Genomic DNA, 17,243 nt, shown 5'->3' on the forward strand with positions numbered 1-17,243 from the left:
CAGCCCAACTCCCAGTGCTCACTATTCAGAGGTCTTGGTGCAGAGAAGCAGCTTCTTCCTGAGCTCCTGTCCCGGCGGCCTATTTGGATCTTCCAGTATTCTGCCCTTCGTCCTTCATTGGTGATCATTGTTCCAGGCGGTAAGACGGTGGTTGGACTGTTCCGACACCGTCATTGAGAATTTTCATATTCTTGGTTTAATTCCTAAATGAGTAACAGATTACTTGCGCGCTACCATTTCTTCACATTTATATGGTACTTTACAAATAGGCAAGACGCGGGATTTGTTTCATTAAGGTTTGACTTTGTTATTCATTGCGTGCTACCATTTCTTGACATTGGCATGGTGGCTTAAGAATCGGCAAGACGCGCGATTCATTTTATGGTGTTTAAACATTGTTGTCCATTGCGCGCTACTATTTCTTGACATTTACATGATGTTTTACGAATTGGCAAGACGTGCAACTCGTTTCATGAGGATTTAACTTTGTTGTTCATTGCGCACTACAATTTCTTGACATTTACATGGTGGCTTAAGAATCGGCAAAAGAAGCGCGATTCGTTTCATTGTACTTTGATCTTGTTATTTATTGTGAGCTGTTATTTCTTGACATTTACATCATGTTTTACGAATTGTCAAGACGCGCGATTCGATTAATGATGATTTGACTTTGATATTCATTGCGTGCTACCATTTCTTGGTATTTTACATGGTGACACTCGAATCAGCAAGACGCACGATTCTCTCCTCAAGTTTATTTCATGTTGTTTATTGTATGCCACTATTCTAAGATATTTATTATGAAATATTTGAGTTGACAAGTTATGTGATTTGTTTCCTGGATCCATATTGTGTTATTCATGGTGCACAATCCTTTTATGGTGTTTACTATATATATATATATATATATATATATATATATATATCTGCAATATGCGCAATTTGTGTTGAAACATTTTAAGAGTACACAGAAGGCCAGAGTTTCTAGATGCAATATTGTATGGTCCTAGTATACATTCTCAAAACAGGATTTATATGACTGGTTTAAAATTTAGTCAGAATGTTTTTTCTGATTCTCATGTGAAGGAAAGTACTTGAATAAGAACGTTTTCATTTAATTCATCTTGATTCCCTTACAGGTATCCGACCATCTTGAAACTTAGTCATTTTAAACTTAACTCTTAGATTGTTCATGTTTTCAGAGTGACTAGGCTTAGAATCATAGTCTAGTATTGATTTCAGAAGATATAGGGGGTCATTCTGACCCTGGCGGTCACCGACCGCCAGGGCCAACGACCGCAGAAGCACCGCCAACAGGCTTGCGGTGCTTCCATGGGCATTCTGACCGCGGCGGTACAGCCGCGGTCAGAAACGGGATACCGGCGGTGTCCCGACGGTTTCCCGCTGGTTTCCCGCTGCCCCAGGGAATCCTCCACGGCGGCGCTGCTTGCAGCGCCGCCATGGGGATTCCGACCCCCTTACCGCCATCCTGTTCCTGGCGGTCTTCACCGCCAGGAACAGGATGGCGGTAACGGGTGTCGTGGGGCCCCTGGGGGCCCCTGCAGTGCCATGCCAATAGCAACACTGAAAATCACGACGGGTGCCATTGCACCCGTCGCACGCCTTCAACTCCGCCGGCTCCATTCGGAGCTGGCTTCCTCGTTGAAGGCGCTTTCCCGCTGGGCCGGCGGGCGGCCTTCTGGCGGTCGCCCGCCAGCCCAGCGGGAAAGCCAGATGGGCCGCCGCAGTCATTTGACTGCGGTGCGGTCATTCGGCGGCTCCCGCCGGCCATGCGGTTACCGCCGCCGGCGGGAGTCGGAATGACCCCCATAATTTTCATATCATGTGTTCTAACCTTTTTCTTACTACAGGTCTCCTTCCCAGCTGTTCCCTTCCTAATCCCCTCTTCCCCTCTTGAACTCTCTCAGTCTATGTGATTTATCTATCAGAGTCTTGGAGCTGTTCTGTGGTGGACGTGTTGGGAACGTGCACAGACCCGAGGATCTGGTGACTCTGACACCTCACAACCTGCTACAACACTACAAGTTATAATTAACAATCACATTATAATTATAAATAGCTTCAAATTGCAAACTATGTTTAAAAACATTAACAACATTTATACAAACAATATATAACATGTTTAAATAAAACAATATTTAAAAACAGAAAGATAATTTAAAAAACAATATTTTTTACAACTATATTATTGTAAACAATAATAATAAATATATTCTTGAAAACATTATGGCTTACCTTAACCCCTTCGCTGCCAGCCAAAAAACTGAAAAATTCGTTTTTTAAAAAAAAAATGGAAAAATGGGCTGCAGAAGAAGGCTTGTGGTTTTTTCCCTGAAAAGGGCATCAACAAAGGGTTTGCAGTGATAAAATCACCAGCTTCCCAGCTTTCAGGAACAGGCAGACTTGAATCAGAAAACCCAATTTTTGAACACAATTTTGGCATTATACTGGGACATAGCCCATTTTTACGATTTTTTGTGCTTTCAACTTCCTTCCAGTCAGTGACAGAAATGGGCATGAAACCAACGCTGGATCCCAGAAACCGCAAAATTTCTGAGAAGTAGACAAAATTCTGAATTCAGCAAGGGGTAATTTGTGTAGATCCTACAAGGGTTTCCTACAGAAAATAACAACTGAAAAAGAAAAATATTGAAATTGAGGTGAAAAAAACATCAATTTTTCTCTACGTTTTACTCTGTAACTTTTTCCAGCAATGTCAGATTTTCGAAAGCAATATACCGTTACGTCTGCTGGACTCTTCGGGTTGCGGGGATATATAGGGCTTATGGGTTCATCAAGAACTCTAGGTACCCAGAGCCAATAAATTACCTGCACCCTGCAGTGGGTTTTCAATCTATGCCGGGTATACAGCAATTCATTTGCTGAAATATAAAGAGTAAAAAATAGCTATCAAGAAAACCTTTGTATTTCCAAAATGGGCACAAGATAAGGTGTTGAGAAGCAGTGGTTATTTGCACATCTCTGAATTCCGGGGTGCCCATACTAGCATGTGAATTACAGGGCATTTCTCAAATACAGTAGACGTCTTTTTTACACACTGTCTTACATTTGGAAGGGAAAAATGTAGAGAAAGACAAGGGGCAATAACACTTGTTTTGCTATTCTATGTTCCCCCAAGTCTCCCGATAAAAATGATACCTCACTTGTGTGGGTAGGCCTAGCGCCCGCAACAGGATATGCCCCAAAACACAACATGGACACATCACAGAAAACAGAGCTGTTTTTAGCAAAGTGCCTACCTGTAGATTTTGGCCTCTAGCTCAGCCGCCACCTAGGGAAACCTACCAAACCTGTGCATTTCCGAAAACTAGAGACCTAGGGGAATCCAAGATGGGGTGACTTGTGTGGCTCGGACAAGGTTCTGTTACCCAGAATCCTTTGCAAACCTCAAAATTTGGCTAAAAAAACACATGTTCCTCACATTTCTGTGGCAGAAAGTTCTGGAATCTGAGAGGAGCCACAAATTTCCTTCCACCCAGCGTTCCCCCACGTCTCCCGATAAAAATGATACCTAACTTGTGTGGATAGGCCTAGCGCCCGCGACAGGAAACGCCCCAAAGCGCAACGTGGACACAGCCAAATTTGTGAAGGAAAACAGAGGTGTTTTTTGCAAAGTGCCTACCTGTAGATTTTGGCCTGTAGCTCAGCCGCCACCTAGGGAAACCTACCAAACCTGTGCATTTCTGAAAACTAGAGACCTAGGGGAATCCAAGATGGGGTGACTTGTGTGGCTCGGACCAGGTTCTGTTACCCAGAATCCTTTGCAAACCTCAAAATTTGGCTAAAAAAAACACATGTTCCTCACATTTCTGTGGCAGAAAGTTCTGGAATCTGAGAGGAGCCACAAATTTCCTTCCACCCAGCGTTCCCCCAAGTCTCCCGATAAAAATGATACCTCACTTGTGTGGGTAGGCTTAGCGCCCGCGACAGGAAACGCCCCAAAGCGCAACGTGGACACATCCAAATTTTTGAAGGAAAACAGAGGTGTTTTTTGCAAAGTGCCTACCTGTAGATTTTGGCCTGTAGCTCAGCCGCCACCTAGGGAAACCTACCAAACCTGTGCATTTCTGAAAACTAGAGACCTAGGGGAATCCAAGATGGGGTGACTTGTGTGGCTCGGACCAGGTTCTGTTACCCAGAATCTTTTGCAAACCTCAAAATTTGGCTAAAAAAACACATGTTCCTCACATTTCTGTTGCAGAAAGTTCTGGAATCTGAGAGGAGCCACGAATTTCCACCCACCCAGCGTTCCCCCACGTCTCCCGATAAAAATGATACCTCACTTCTGTGGGTAGGCCTAGCGCCCGCGTCAGGAAACGCCCCAAAGCGCAACGTAGACACATCCAAATTTGTGAAGGAAAACAGAGCTGTTTTTTGCAAAGTGCCTACCTGTAGGTTTTGGCCTGTAGCTCAGCCGCCACCTAGGGAAACCTACCAAACCTGTGCATTTCTGAAAACTAGAGACCTAGGGGAATCCAAGATGGGGTGACTTGTGTGGCTCGGACCAGGTCTGTTACCCAGAATCCTTTGCAAACCTCAAAATTTGGCTAAAAAAACACATGTTCCTCATATTTCTGTGGCAGAACGTTCTGGAATCTGAGAGGAGCCACAAATTTCCTTCCACCCAGCGTTTCCCCACGTCTCCCGATAAAAATGATACCTCACATGTGTGGGTAGGCCTAGCGCCCGTGACAGGAAAAGCCGCAAAGCGCAACGTGGACACATCCAAATTTGTGAAGGAAAACAGAGGTGTTTTTTGCAAAGTGCCTACCTGTAGATTTTGGCCTGTAGCTCAGCCGCCACCTAGGGAAACCTACCAAACCTGTGCATTTCAGAAAACTAGAGACCTAGGGGAATCCAAGATGGGGGGACTTGTGTGGCTCGGACCAGGTTCTGTTACCGAGAATCCTTTGCAAACCTCAAAATTTGGCTAAAAAAACACATGTTCCTTACATTTCTGTGGCAGAAAGTTCTGCAATCTGAGAGGAGCCACAAATTTCCTTCCACCCAGCGTTCCCCCACGTCTCACGATAAAAATGTTACCTCACTTGTGTGGGTAGGCCTAGCGCCCGCGACAGGAAATGCCCCAAAGCGCAACATGGACACATCCACATTTTTGAAGGAAAACAGAGGTGTTTTTTGCAAAGTGCCTACCTGTAGATTTTGGCCTCTAGCTCAGCCGCCACCTATGGAAACCTACCAAACCTGTGCATTTCTGAAAACTAGAGACCTAGGGGAATCCAAGATGGGGTGACTTGTGTGGCTCGGACAAGGTTCTGTTACCCAGAATCCTTTGCAAACCTCAAAATATGGCTAAAAAACACATGTTCCTCACATTTCTGTGGCAGAACGTTCTGGAATCTGAGAGGAGCCACGAATTTCCTTCCACCCAGCGTTCCCCCATGTCTCCCGATAAAAATGATACCTCACATGTGTGGGTAGGCCTAGCGCCCGCGACAGGAAAAGCCCCAAAGCGCAACAAGGACACATCCAAATTTGTGAAGGAAAACAGAGGTGTTTTTTGCAAAGTGCCTACCTGTAGATTTTGGCCTGTAGCTCAGCCGCCACCTAGGGAAACCTACCAAACCTGTGCATTTCTGAAAACTAGAGACCTAGGGGAATCCAAGATGGGGTGACTTGTGTGGCTCGGACCAGGTTCTGTTACCCAGAATCCTTTGCAAACCTCAAAATTTGGCTAAAAAAACACATGTTCCTTACATTTCTGTGGCAGAAAGTTCTGCAATCTGAGAGGAGCCACAAATTTCCTTCCACCCAGCGTTCCCCCACGTCTCACGATAAAAATGCTACCTCACTTGTGTGGGTAGGCCTAGCGCCCGCGACAGGAAATGCCCCAAAGCGTAACGTGGACACATCCAAATTTTTGAAGGAAAACAGAGGTGTTTTTTGCAAAGTGCCTACCTGTAGATTTTGGCCTCTAGCTCAGCCGCCACCTATGGAAACCTACCAAACCTGTGCATTTCTGAAAACTAGAGACCTAGGGGAATCCAAGATGGGGTGACTTGTGTGGCTCGGACAAGGTTCTGTTACCCAGAATCCTTTGCAAACCTCAAAATTTGGCTAAAAAACACATGTTCCTCACATTTCTGTGGCAGAACGTTCTGGAATCTGAGAGGAGCAACGAATTTCCTTCCACCCAGCGTTCCCCCATGTCTCCCGATAAAAATGATACCTCACATTTGTGGGTAGGCCTAGCGCCCGCGACAGGAAAAGCCCCAAAGCGCAACGTGGACACATCCAAATTTGTGAAGGAAAACAGAGCTGTTTATTGCAAAGTGCCTACCTGTAGATTTTGGCCTGTAGCTCAGCCGCCACCTAGGGAAACCTACCAAACCTGTGCATTTCTGAAAACTAGAGACCTAGGGGAATCCAAGATGGGGTGACTTGTGTGGCTCGGACCAGGTTCTGTTACCCAGAATCCTTTGCAAACCTCAGAATTCGGCTAAAAAAACACATGTTCCTCACATTTCTGTGGCAGAAAGTTCTGCAATCTGAGAGGAGCCACAAATTTCCTTCCACCCAGCGTTCCCCCACGTCTCCCGATAAAAATTATACCTCATTTGTGTGGGTAGGCCTAGCGCCCGCAACAGGAAACGCCCCAAAGCGCAACGTGGACATATCCAAATTTTTGAAGGAAAACAGAGGTGTTTTTTGCAAAGTGCCTACCTGTAGATTTTGGCCTGCAGCTCAGCCGCCACCTAGGGAAACCTACCAAACTTGTGCATTTCTGAAAACTAGAGACCTAGGGGAATCCAAGATGGGGTGACTTGTGTGGCTCGGACCAGGTTCTGTTACCCAGAATCCTTTGCAAACCTCAAAATTTGGCTAAAAAAACACATGTTCCTCATATTTCTGTGGCAGAAAGTTCTGGAATCTGAGAGGAGCCACAAATTTCCTTCCACCCAGCGTTCCCCCACGTCTCCCGATAAAAATGATACCTCACTTGTGTGGGTAGGCCTAGCGCCCGCGACAGGAAACGCCCCCAAGCGCAACGTGGACACATCCAAATTTTTGAATGAAAACAGAGGTGTTTTTTGCAAAGTGCCTACCTGTAGATTTTGGCCTGTAGCTCTGCCGCCACCTAGGGAAACCTACCAAACCGGTGCATTTCTGAAAACTAGAGACCTAGGGGAATCCAAGATGGGGTGACTTGTGTTGCTCGGACCAGGTTCTGTTACCCAGAATCCTTTGCAAACCTCAAAATTTGGCTAAAAAAACACATGTTCCTCACATTTCTGTGGCAGAAAGTTCTGGAATCTGAGAGGAGCCACACATTTCCTACCACCCAGCGCTCCCCCACGTCTCCCGATAAAAAAGCTACCTCACTTGTGTGGGTAGGCCTAGCCCCCGCTACAGGAAACGCCCCAAAGCGCAACGTGGACACATCCAAATTTGTGAAGGAAAACAGAGGTGTTTTTTGCAAAGTGCCTATCTGTAGATTTTGGCCTGTAGCTCAGCCGCCACCTAGGGAAACCTACCAAACCTGTTCATTTCTGAAAACTAGAGACCTAGGGGAATCCAAGATGGGGTGACTTGTGTGGCTCAGACCAGGTTCTGTTACCCAGAATCCTTTGCAAACCTCAAAATTTGGCTAAAATAACACATGTTCCTCACATTTCTGTGGCAGAAAGTTCTGCAATCTGAGAGGAGCCACAAATTTCCTTCCACCCAGCGTTCCTCCACGTCTCCCGATAAAAATGATACCTCACTTGTGTAGGTAGGCCTAGCGCCCGCGACAGGAAACGCTCCAAAGCGCAACGTGGACACATCCAAATTTGTGAAGGAAAACAGAGGTGTTTTTTGCAAAGTGCCTACCTGTAGATTTTGGCCTGTAGCTCAGCCGCCACCTAGGGAAACCTACCAAACCTGTGCATTTATGAAAACTAGAGACCTAGGGGAATACGAGATGGGGTGACTTGTGTGGCTCGGACCAGGTTCTGTTACCCAGAATCCTTTGCAAACCTCAAAATTTGGCTAAAAAAACACATGTTCCTCACATTTCTGTGGCAGAAAGTTCTGGAATCTGAGAGGAGCCACACATTTCCTACCACCCAGCGTTCCCCCACGTCTCCCGATAAAAAAGCTACCTCACTTGTGTGGGTAGGCCTAGCCCCCGCTACAGGAAACGCCCCAAAGCGCAACGTGGACACATCCAAATTTGTGAAGGAAAACAGAGGTGTTTTTTGCAAAGTGCCTACCTGTAGATTTTGGCCTGTAGCTCAGCCGCCACCTGGGGAAACCTACCAAACCTGTTCATTTCTGAAAACTAGAGACCTAGGGGAATCCAAGATGGGGTGACTTGTGTGGCTCAGACCAGGTTCTGTTACCCAGAATCCTTTGCAAACCTCAAAATTTGGCTAAAATAACACATGTTCCTCACATTTCTGTGGCAGAACGTTCTGGAATCTGAGAGGAGCAACGAATTTCCTTCCACCCAGCGTTCCCCCTCGTCTCCCGATAAAAATGATACCTCACTTGTGTGGGTAGGCCGAGCGCCCGCGTCAGGAAACGTCCCAAAGCGCAACGTGAACACATCCAAATTTGTGAAGGAAAACAGAGCTGTTTTTTGCAAAGTGCCTACCTGTAGATTTTGGCCTGCAGCTCAGCCGCCACCTAGGGAAACCTACCAAACCTGTGCATTTCTGAAAACTAGAGACCTAGGGGAATCCAAGATGGGGTGACTTGTGTGGCTCGGACCAGGTTCTCTTACCCAGAATCCTTTGCAAACCTCAAAATTTGGCTAAAAAAACACATGTTCCTCAAATTTCTGTGGCAGAACGTTCTGGAATCTGAGAGGAGGCACGAATTTCTTTCCACCCAGCACTCCCCCACGTCTCCCGATAAAAATGATACTTCACATGTGTGGGTAGGTCTAGCGCCCGCGACAGGAGACGCCCCAAAGCGCAACGTGGACACATCCAAATTTGTGAAGGAAAACAGAGGTGTTTTTTGCAAAGCGCCTACCTGTAGATTTTGGCCTGTAGCTCAGCCGCCACCTATGGAAACCTACCAAACCTGTGTATTTCTGAAAACTAGACACCTGGGGGAATCCAAGATGGGGTGACTTCTGTGGCTCGGACCAGGTTCTGTTACCCAGAATCTTTTGCAAACCTCAAAATTTGGCTAAAAAAACACATGTTCCTCACATTTCTGTTGCAGAAAGTTCTGGAATCTGAGAGGAGCCACGAATTTCCACCCACCCAGCGTTCCCCCACGTCTCCCGATAAAAATGATACCTCACTTCTGTGGGTAGGCCTAGCGCCCGCGTCAGGAAACGCCCCAAAGCGCAACGTAGACACATCCAAATTTGTGAAGGAAAACAGAGCTGTTTTTTGCAAAGTGCCTACCTGTAGGTTTTGGCCTGTAGCTCAGCCGCCACCTAGGGAAACCTACCAAACCTGTGCATTTCTGAAAACTAGAGACCTAGGGGAATCCAAGATGGGGTGACTTGTGTGGCTCGGACCAGGTCTGTTACCCAGAATCCTTTGCAAACCTCAAAATTTGGCTAAAAAAACACATGTTCCTCATATTTCTGTGGCAGAACGTTCTGGAATCTGAGAGGAGCCACAAATTTCCTTCCACCCAGCGTTTCCCCACGTCTCCCGATAAAAATGATACCTCACATGTGTGGGTAGGCCTAGCGCCCGTGACAGGAAAAGCCGCAAAGCGCAACGTGGACACATCCAAATTTGTGAAGGAAAACAGAGGTGTTTTTTGCAAAGTGCCTACCTGTAGATTTTGGCCTGTAGCTCAGCCGCCACCTAGGGAAACCTACCAAACCTGTGCATTTCAGAAAACTAGAGACCTAGGGGAATCCAAGATGGGGTGACTTGTGTGGCTCGGACCAGGTTCTGTTACCGAGAATCCTTTGCAAACCTCAAAATTTGGCTAAAAAAACACATGTTCCTTACATTTCTGTGGCAGAAAGTTCTGCAATCTGAGAGGAGCCACAAATTTCCTTCCACCCAGCGTTCCCCCACGTCTCACGATAAAAATGTTACCTCACTTGTGTGGGTAGGCCTAGCGCCCGCGACAGGAAATGCCCCAAAGCGCAACATGGACACATCCACATTTTTGAAGGAAAACAGAGGTGTTTTTTGCAAAGTGCCTACCTGTAGATTTTGGCCTCTAGCTCAGCCGCCACCTATGGAAACCTACCAAACCTGTGCATTTCTGAAAACTAGAGACCTAGGGGAATCCAAGATGGGGTGACTTGTGTGGCTCGGACAAGGTTCTGTTACCCAGAATCCTTTGCAAACCTCAAAATATGGCTAAAAAACACATGTTCCTCACATTTCTGTGGCAGAACGTTCTGGAATCTGAGAGGAGCCACGAATTTCCTTCCACCCAGCGTTCCCCCATGTCTCCCGATAAAAATGATACCTCACATGTGTGGGTAGGCCTAGCGCCCGCGACAGGAAAAGCCCCAAAGCGCAACAAGGACACATCCAAATTTGTGAAGGAAAACAGAGGTGTTTTTTGCAAAGTGCCTACCTGTAGATTTTGGCCTGTAGCTCAGCCGCCACCTAGGGAAACCTACCAAACCTGTGCATTTCTGAAAACTAGAGACCTAGGGGAATCCAAGATGGGGTGACTTGTGTGGCTCGGACCAGGTTCTGTTACCCAGAATCCTTTGCAAACCTCAAAATTTGGCTAAAAAAACACATGTTCCTTACATTTCTGTGGCAGAAAGTTCTGCAATCTGAGAGGAGCCACAAATTTCCTTCCACCCAGCGTTCCCCCACGTCTCACGATAAAAATGCTACCTCACTTGTGTGGGTAGGCCTAGCGCCCGCGACAGGAAATGCCCCAAAGCGTAACGTGGACACATCCAAATTTTTGAAGGAAAACAGAGGTGTTTTTTGCAAAGTGCCTACCTGTAGATTTTGGCCTCTAGCTCAGCCGCCACCTATGGAAACCTACCAAACCTGTGCATTTCTGAAAACTAGAGACCTAGGGGAATCCAAGATGGGGTGACTTGTGTGGCTCGGACAAGGTTCTGTTACCCAGAATCCTTTGCAAACCTCAAAATTTGGCTAAAAAACACATGTTCCTCACATTTCTGTGGCAGAACGTTCTGGAATCTGAGAGGAGCAACGAATTTCCTTCCACCCAGCGTTCCCCCATGTCTCCCGATAAAAATGATACCTCACATTTGTGGGTAGGCCTAGCGCCCGCGACAGGAAAAGCCCCAAAGCGCAACGTGGACACATCCAAATTTGTGAAGGAAAACAGAGCTGTTTATTGCAAAGTGCCTACCTGTAGATTTTGGCCTGTAGCTCAGCCGCCACCTAGGGAAACCTACCAAACCTGTGCATTTCTGAAAACTAGAGACCTAGGGGAATCCAAGATGGGGTGACTTGTGTGGCTCGGACCAGGTTCTGTTACCCAGAATCCTTTGCAAACCTCAGAATTCGGCTAAAAAAACACATGTTCCTCACATTTCTGTGGCAGAAAGTTCTGCAATCTGAGAGGAGCCACAAATTTCCTTCCACCCAGCGTTCCCCCACGTCTCCCGATAAAAATTATACCTCATTTGTGTGGGTAGGCCTAGCGCCCGCAACAGGAAACGCCCCAAAGCGCAACGTGGACATATCCAAATTTTTGAAGGAAAACAGAGGTGTTTTTTGCAAAGTGCCTACCTGTAGATTTTGGCCTGCAGCTCAGCCGCCACCTAGGGAAACCTACCAAACTTGTGCATTTCTGAAAACTAGAGACCTAGGGGAATCCAAGATGGGGTGACTTGTGTGGCTCGGACCAGGTTCTGTTACCCAGAATCCTTTGCAAACCTCAAAATTTGGCTAAAAAAACACATGTTCCTCATATTTCTGTGGCAGAAAGTTCTGGAATCTGAGAGGAGCCACAAATTTCCTTCCACCCAGCGTTCCCCCACGTCTCCCGATAAAAATGATACCTCACTTGTGTGGGTAGGCCTAGCGCCCGCGACAGGAAACGCCCCCAAGCGCAACGTGGACACATCCAAATTTTTGAATGAAAACAGAGGTGTTTTTTGCAAAGTGCCTACCTGTAGATTTTGGCCTGTAGCTCTGCCGCCACCTAGGGAAACCTACCAAACCGGTGCATTTCTGAAAACTAGAGACCTAGGGGAATCCAAGATGGGGTGACTTGTGTTGCTCGGACCAGGTTCTGTTACCCAGAATCCTTTGCAAACCTCAAAATTTGGCTAAAAAAACACATGTTCCTCACATTTCTGTGGCAGAAAGTTCTGGAATCTGAGAGGAGCCACACATTTCCTACCACCCAGCGCTCCCCCACGTCTCCCGATAAAAAAGCTACCTCACTTGTGTGGGTAGGCCTAGCCCCCGCTACAGGAAACGCCCCAAAGCGCAACGTGGACACATCCAAATTTGTGAAGGAAAACAGAGGTGTTTTTTGCAAAGTGCCTATCTGTAGATTTTGGCCTGTAGCTCAGCCGCCACCTAGGGAAACCTACCAAACCTGTTCATTTCTGAAAACTAGAGACCTAGGGGAATCCAAGATGGGGTGACTTGTGTGGCTCAGACCAGGTTCTGTTACCCAGAATCCTTTGCAAACCTCAAAATTTGGCTAAAATAACACATGTTCCTCACATTTCTGTGGCAGAAAGTTCTGCAATCTGAGAGGAGCCACAAATTTCCTTCCACCCAGCGTTCCTCCACGTCTCCCGATAAAAATGATACCTCACTTGTGTAGGTAGGCCTAGCGCCCGCGACAGGAAACGCTCCAAAGCGCAACGTGGACACATCCAAATTTGTGAAGGAAAACAGAGGTGTTTTTTGCAAAGTGCCTACCTGTAGATTTTGGCCTGTAGCTCAGCCGCCACCTAGGGAAACCTACCAAACCTGTGCATTTATGAAAACTAGAGACCTAGGGGAATACGAGATGGGGTGACTTGTGTGGCTCGGACCAGGTTCTGTTACCCAGAATCCTTTGCAAACCTCAAAATTTGGCTAAAAAAACACATGTTCCTCACATTTCTGTGGCAGAAAGTTCTGGAATCTGAGAGGAGCCACACATTTCCTACCACCCAGCGTTCCCCCACGTCTCCCGATAAAAAAGCTACCTCACTTGTGTGGGTAGGCCTAGCCCCCGCTACAGGAAACGCCCCAAAGCGCAACGTGGACACATCCAAATTTGTGAAGGAAAACAGAGGTGTTTTTTGCAAAGTGCCTACCTGTAGATTTTGGCCTGTAGCTCAGCCGCCACCTGGGGAAACCTACCAAACCTGTTCATTTCTGAAAACTAGAGACCTAGGGGAATCCAAGATGGGGTGACTTGTGTGGCTCAGACCAGGTTCTGTTACCCAGAATCCTTTGCAAACCTCAAAATTTGGCTAAAATAACACATGTTCCTCACATTTCTGTGGCAGAACGTTCTGGAATCTGAGAGGAGCAACGAATTTCCTTCCACCCAGCGTTCCCCCTCGTCTCCCGATAAAAATGATACCTCACTTGTGTGGGTAGGCCGAGCGCCCGCGTCAGGAAACGTCCCAAAGCGCAACGTGAACACATCCAAATTTGTGAAGGAAAACAGAGCTGTTTTTTGCAAAGTGCCTACCTGTAGATTTTGGCCTGCAGCTCAGCCGCCACCTAGGGAAACCTACCAAACCTGTGCATTTCTGAAAACTAGAGACCTAGGGGAATCCAAGATGGGGTGACTTGTGTGGCTCGGACCAGGTTCTCTTACCCAGAATCCTTTGCAAACCTCAAAATTTGGCTAAAAAAACACATGTTCCTCAAATTTCTGTGGCAGAACGTTCTGGAATCTGAGAGGAGGCACGAATTTCTTTCCACCCAGCACTCCCCCACGTCTCCCGATAAAAATGATACTTCACATGTGTGGGTAGGTCTAGCGCCCGCGACAGGAGACGCCCCAAAGCGCAACGTGGACACATCCAAATTTGTGAAGGAAAACAGAGGTGTTTTTTGCAAAGCGCCTACCTGTAGATTTTGGCCTGTAGCTCAGCCGCCACCTATGGAAACCTACCAAACCTGTGTATTTCTGAAAACTAGACACCTGGGGGAATCCAAGATGGGGTGACTTCTGTGGCTCGGACCAGGTTCTGTTACCCAGAATCCTTTGCAAACCTCAAAATTTGGCTAAAAAAACACATGTTCCTCACATTTCTGTGGCAGAAAGTTCTGCAATCTGAGAGGAGCCACAAATTTCCTTCCACCCAGCGTTCCCCCACGTCTCCCGATAAAAATGCTACCTCACTTGTGTGGGTAGGCCTAGCGCCCGCGACAGGAAATGCCCCAAAGCGCAACGTGGACACATCCAAATTTTTGAAGGAAAACAGAGGTGTTTTTTGCAAAGTGCCTACCTGTAGATTTTGGCATCTAGCTCAGCCGCCACCTATGGAAACCTACCAAACCTGTGCATTTCTGAAAACTAGAGACCTAGGGGAATCCAAGATGGGGTGACTTGTGTGGCTCGGACAAGGTTCTGTTACCCAGAATCCTTTGCAAACTTCAAAATTTGGCTAAAAAACACATGTTCCTCACATTTCTGTGGCAGAACGTTCTGGAATCTGAGAGGAGCCACGAATTTCCTTCCACCCAGCGTTCCCCCATGTCTCCCGATAAAAATGATACCTCACATGTGTGGGTAGGCCTAGCGCCCGCGACAGGAAAAGCCCCAAAGCGCAACGTGGACACATCCAAATTTGTGAAGGAAAACAGAGGGGTTTTTTGCAAAGTGCCTACCTGTAGATTTTGGCCTGTAGCTCAGCCGCCACCTAGGGAAACCTACCAAACCTGTGCATTTCTGAAAACTAGAGACCTAGGGGAATCCAAGATGGGGTGACTTGTGTGGCTCAGACCAGGTTCTGTTACCCAGAATCCTTTGCAAACCTCAAAATTTGGCTAAAAAAACACATGTTCCTCACATTTCTGTAGCAGAAAGTTCTGCAATCTGAGAGGAGCCACAAATTTCCTTCCACTCAGCGTTCCTCCACGTCTCCCAATAAAAATGATACCTCACTTGTGTGGGTAGGCCTAGCGCCCGCGACAGGAAACGCCCCAAAGCGCAACGTGGACACATCCAAATTTGTGAAGGAAAACAGAGGTGTTTTTTGCAAAGTGCCTACCTGTAGATTTTGGCCTGTAGCTCAGCCGCCACCTAGGGAAACCTACCAAACCTGTGCATTTCTGAAAACTAGAGACCTAGGGGAATCCAAGATGGGGTGACTTGTGTGGCTCAGACCAGGTTCTGTTACCCAGAATCCTTTGCAAACCTCAAAATTTGGCTAAAAAAACACATGTTCCTCACATTTCTGTAGCAGAAAGTTCTGCAATCTGAGAGGAGCCACAAATTTCCTTCCACTCAGCGTTCCTCCACGTCTCCCAATAAAAATGATACCTCACTTGTGTGGGTAGGCCTAGCGCCCGCGACAGGAAACGCCCCAAAGCGCAACGTGGACACATCCAAATTTGTGAAGGAAAACAGAGGTGTTTTTTGCAAAGTGCCTACCTGTAGATTTTGGCCTGTAGCTCAGCCGCCACCTAGGGAAATCTACCAAACCTGTGCATTTCTGAAAACTAGAGACCTAGGGCAATCCAAGATGGGGTGACTTGTGTGGCTCGGACCAGGTTCTGTTACCCAGAATCCATTGCAAACCTCAAAATTTGGCTAAAAATGCACATGTTCCTCACATTTCTGTGGCAGAAAGTTCTGGAACCTGAGAGGAGCCACGAATTTCCTTCCACCCAGCGTTCCCCCACGTCTCCCGATAAAAATGATACCTCACTTGTGTGGGTAGGCCTAGCGCCCGCGTCAGGAAACGCCCCAAAGCGCAACGTGAACACATCCAAATTTGTGAAGGAAAACAGAGCTGTTTTTTGCAAAGTGCCTACCTGTAGATTTTGGCCTGCAGCTCAGCCGCCACCTAGGGAAACCTACCAAACCTGTGCATTTCTGAAAACTAGAGACCTAGGGGAATCCAAGATGGGGTGACTTGTGTGGCTCGGACCAGGTTCTGTTACCCAGAATCCTTTGCAAACCTCAAAATTTGGCTAAAAAAACACATGTTCCTCAAATTTCTGTGGCAGAACGTTCTGGAATCTGAGAGGAGCCACGAATTTCTTTCCACCGAGCGTTTCCCCACGCCTCCAGTTAAAAATGATACCTCACATGTGTGGGTAGGCCTAGCGCCCGCGACAGGAAAAGCCCCAAAGCACAACGTAGACACATCCAAATTTGTGAAGGAAAACAGAGCTGTTTTTTGCAAAGTGCCTACCTGTAGATTTTGGCCTGCAGCTCAGCCGCCACCTAGGGAAACCTACCAAACCTGTGCATTTCTGAAAACTAGAGACCTAGGGGAATCCAAAATGGGGTGACTTGTGTGGCTCGGACCAGGTTCTGTTACCCAGAATCCTTTGCAAACCTCAAAATTTGGCTAAAAAAACACATGTTCCTCACATTTCTGTGGCAGAAAGTTCTGCAATCTGAGAGGAGCCACAAATTTCCTTCCACCCAGCGTTCCCCCACGTCTCCCGATAAAAATGCTACCTCACTTGTGTGGGTAGGCCTAGCGCCCGCGACAGGAAATGCCCCAAAGAGCAACGTGGACACATCCAAATTTTTGAAGGAAAACAGAGGTGTTTTTTGCAAAGTGCCTACCTGTAGATTTTGGCCTCTAGCTCAGCCGCCACCTATGGAAACCTACCAAACCTGTGCATTTCTGAAAACTAGAGACCTAGGGGAATCCAAGATGGGGTGATTTGTGTGGCTCGGACAAGGTTCTGTTACCCAGAATCCTTTGCAAACCTCAAAATTTGGCTAAAAAACACATGTTCCTCACATTTCTGTGGCAGAACGTTCTGGAATCTGAGAGGAGCCACGAATTTCCTTCCACCCAGCGTTCCCCCATGTCTCCCGATAAAAATGATACCTCACATGTGTGGGTAGGCCTAGCGCCCGCGACACGAAAAGCCCCGAAGAGCAACGTGGACACATCCAAATTTGTGAAGGAAAACAGAGGGGTTTTTTGCAAAGTGCCTACCTGTAGATTTTGGCCTGTAGCTCAGCCGCCACCTAGGGAAACCTACCAAACCTGTGCATTTCTGAAAACTAGAGACCTAGGGGAATCCAAGATGGGGTGACTTGTGTGGCTCGGACCAGGTTCTGTTACCCAGAATCCTTTGCAAACCTCAAAATTTGGCTAAAAAAACACATGTTCCTCA

Source organism: Pleurodeles waltl, chromosome 4_2 (genome assembly GCF_031143425.1).
Source record: "Pleurodeles waltl isolate 20211129_DDA chromosome 4_2, aPleWal1.hap1.20221129, whole genome shotgun sequence".
Classification (NCBI taxonomy): Eukaryota; Metazoa; Chordata; class Amphibia; order Caudata; family Salamandridae; genus Pleurodeles; species Pleurodeles waltl.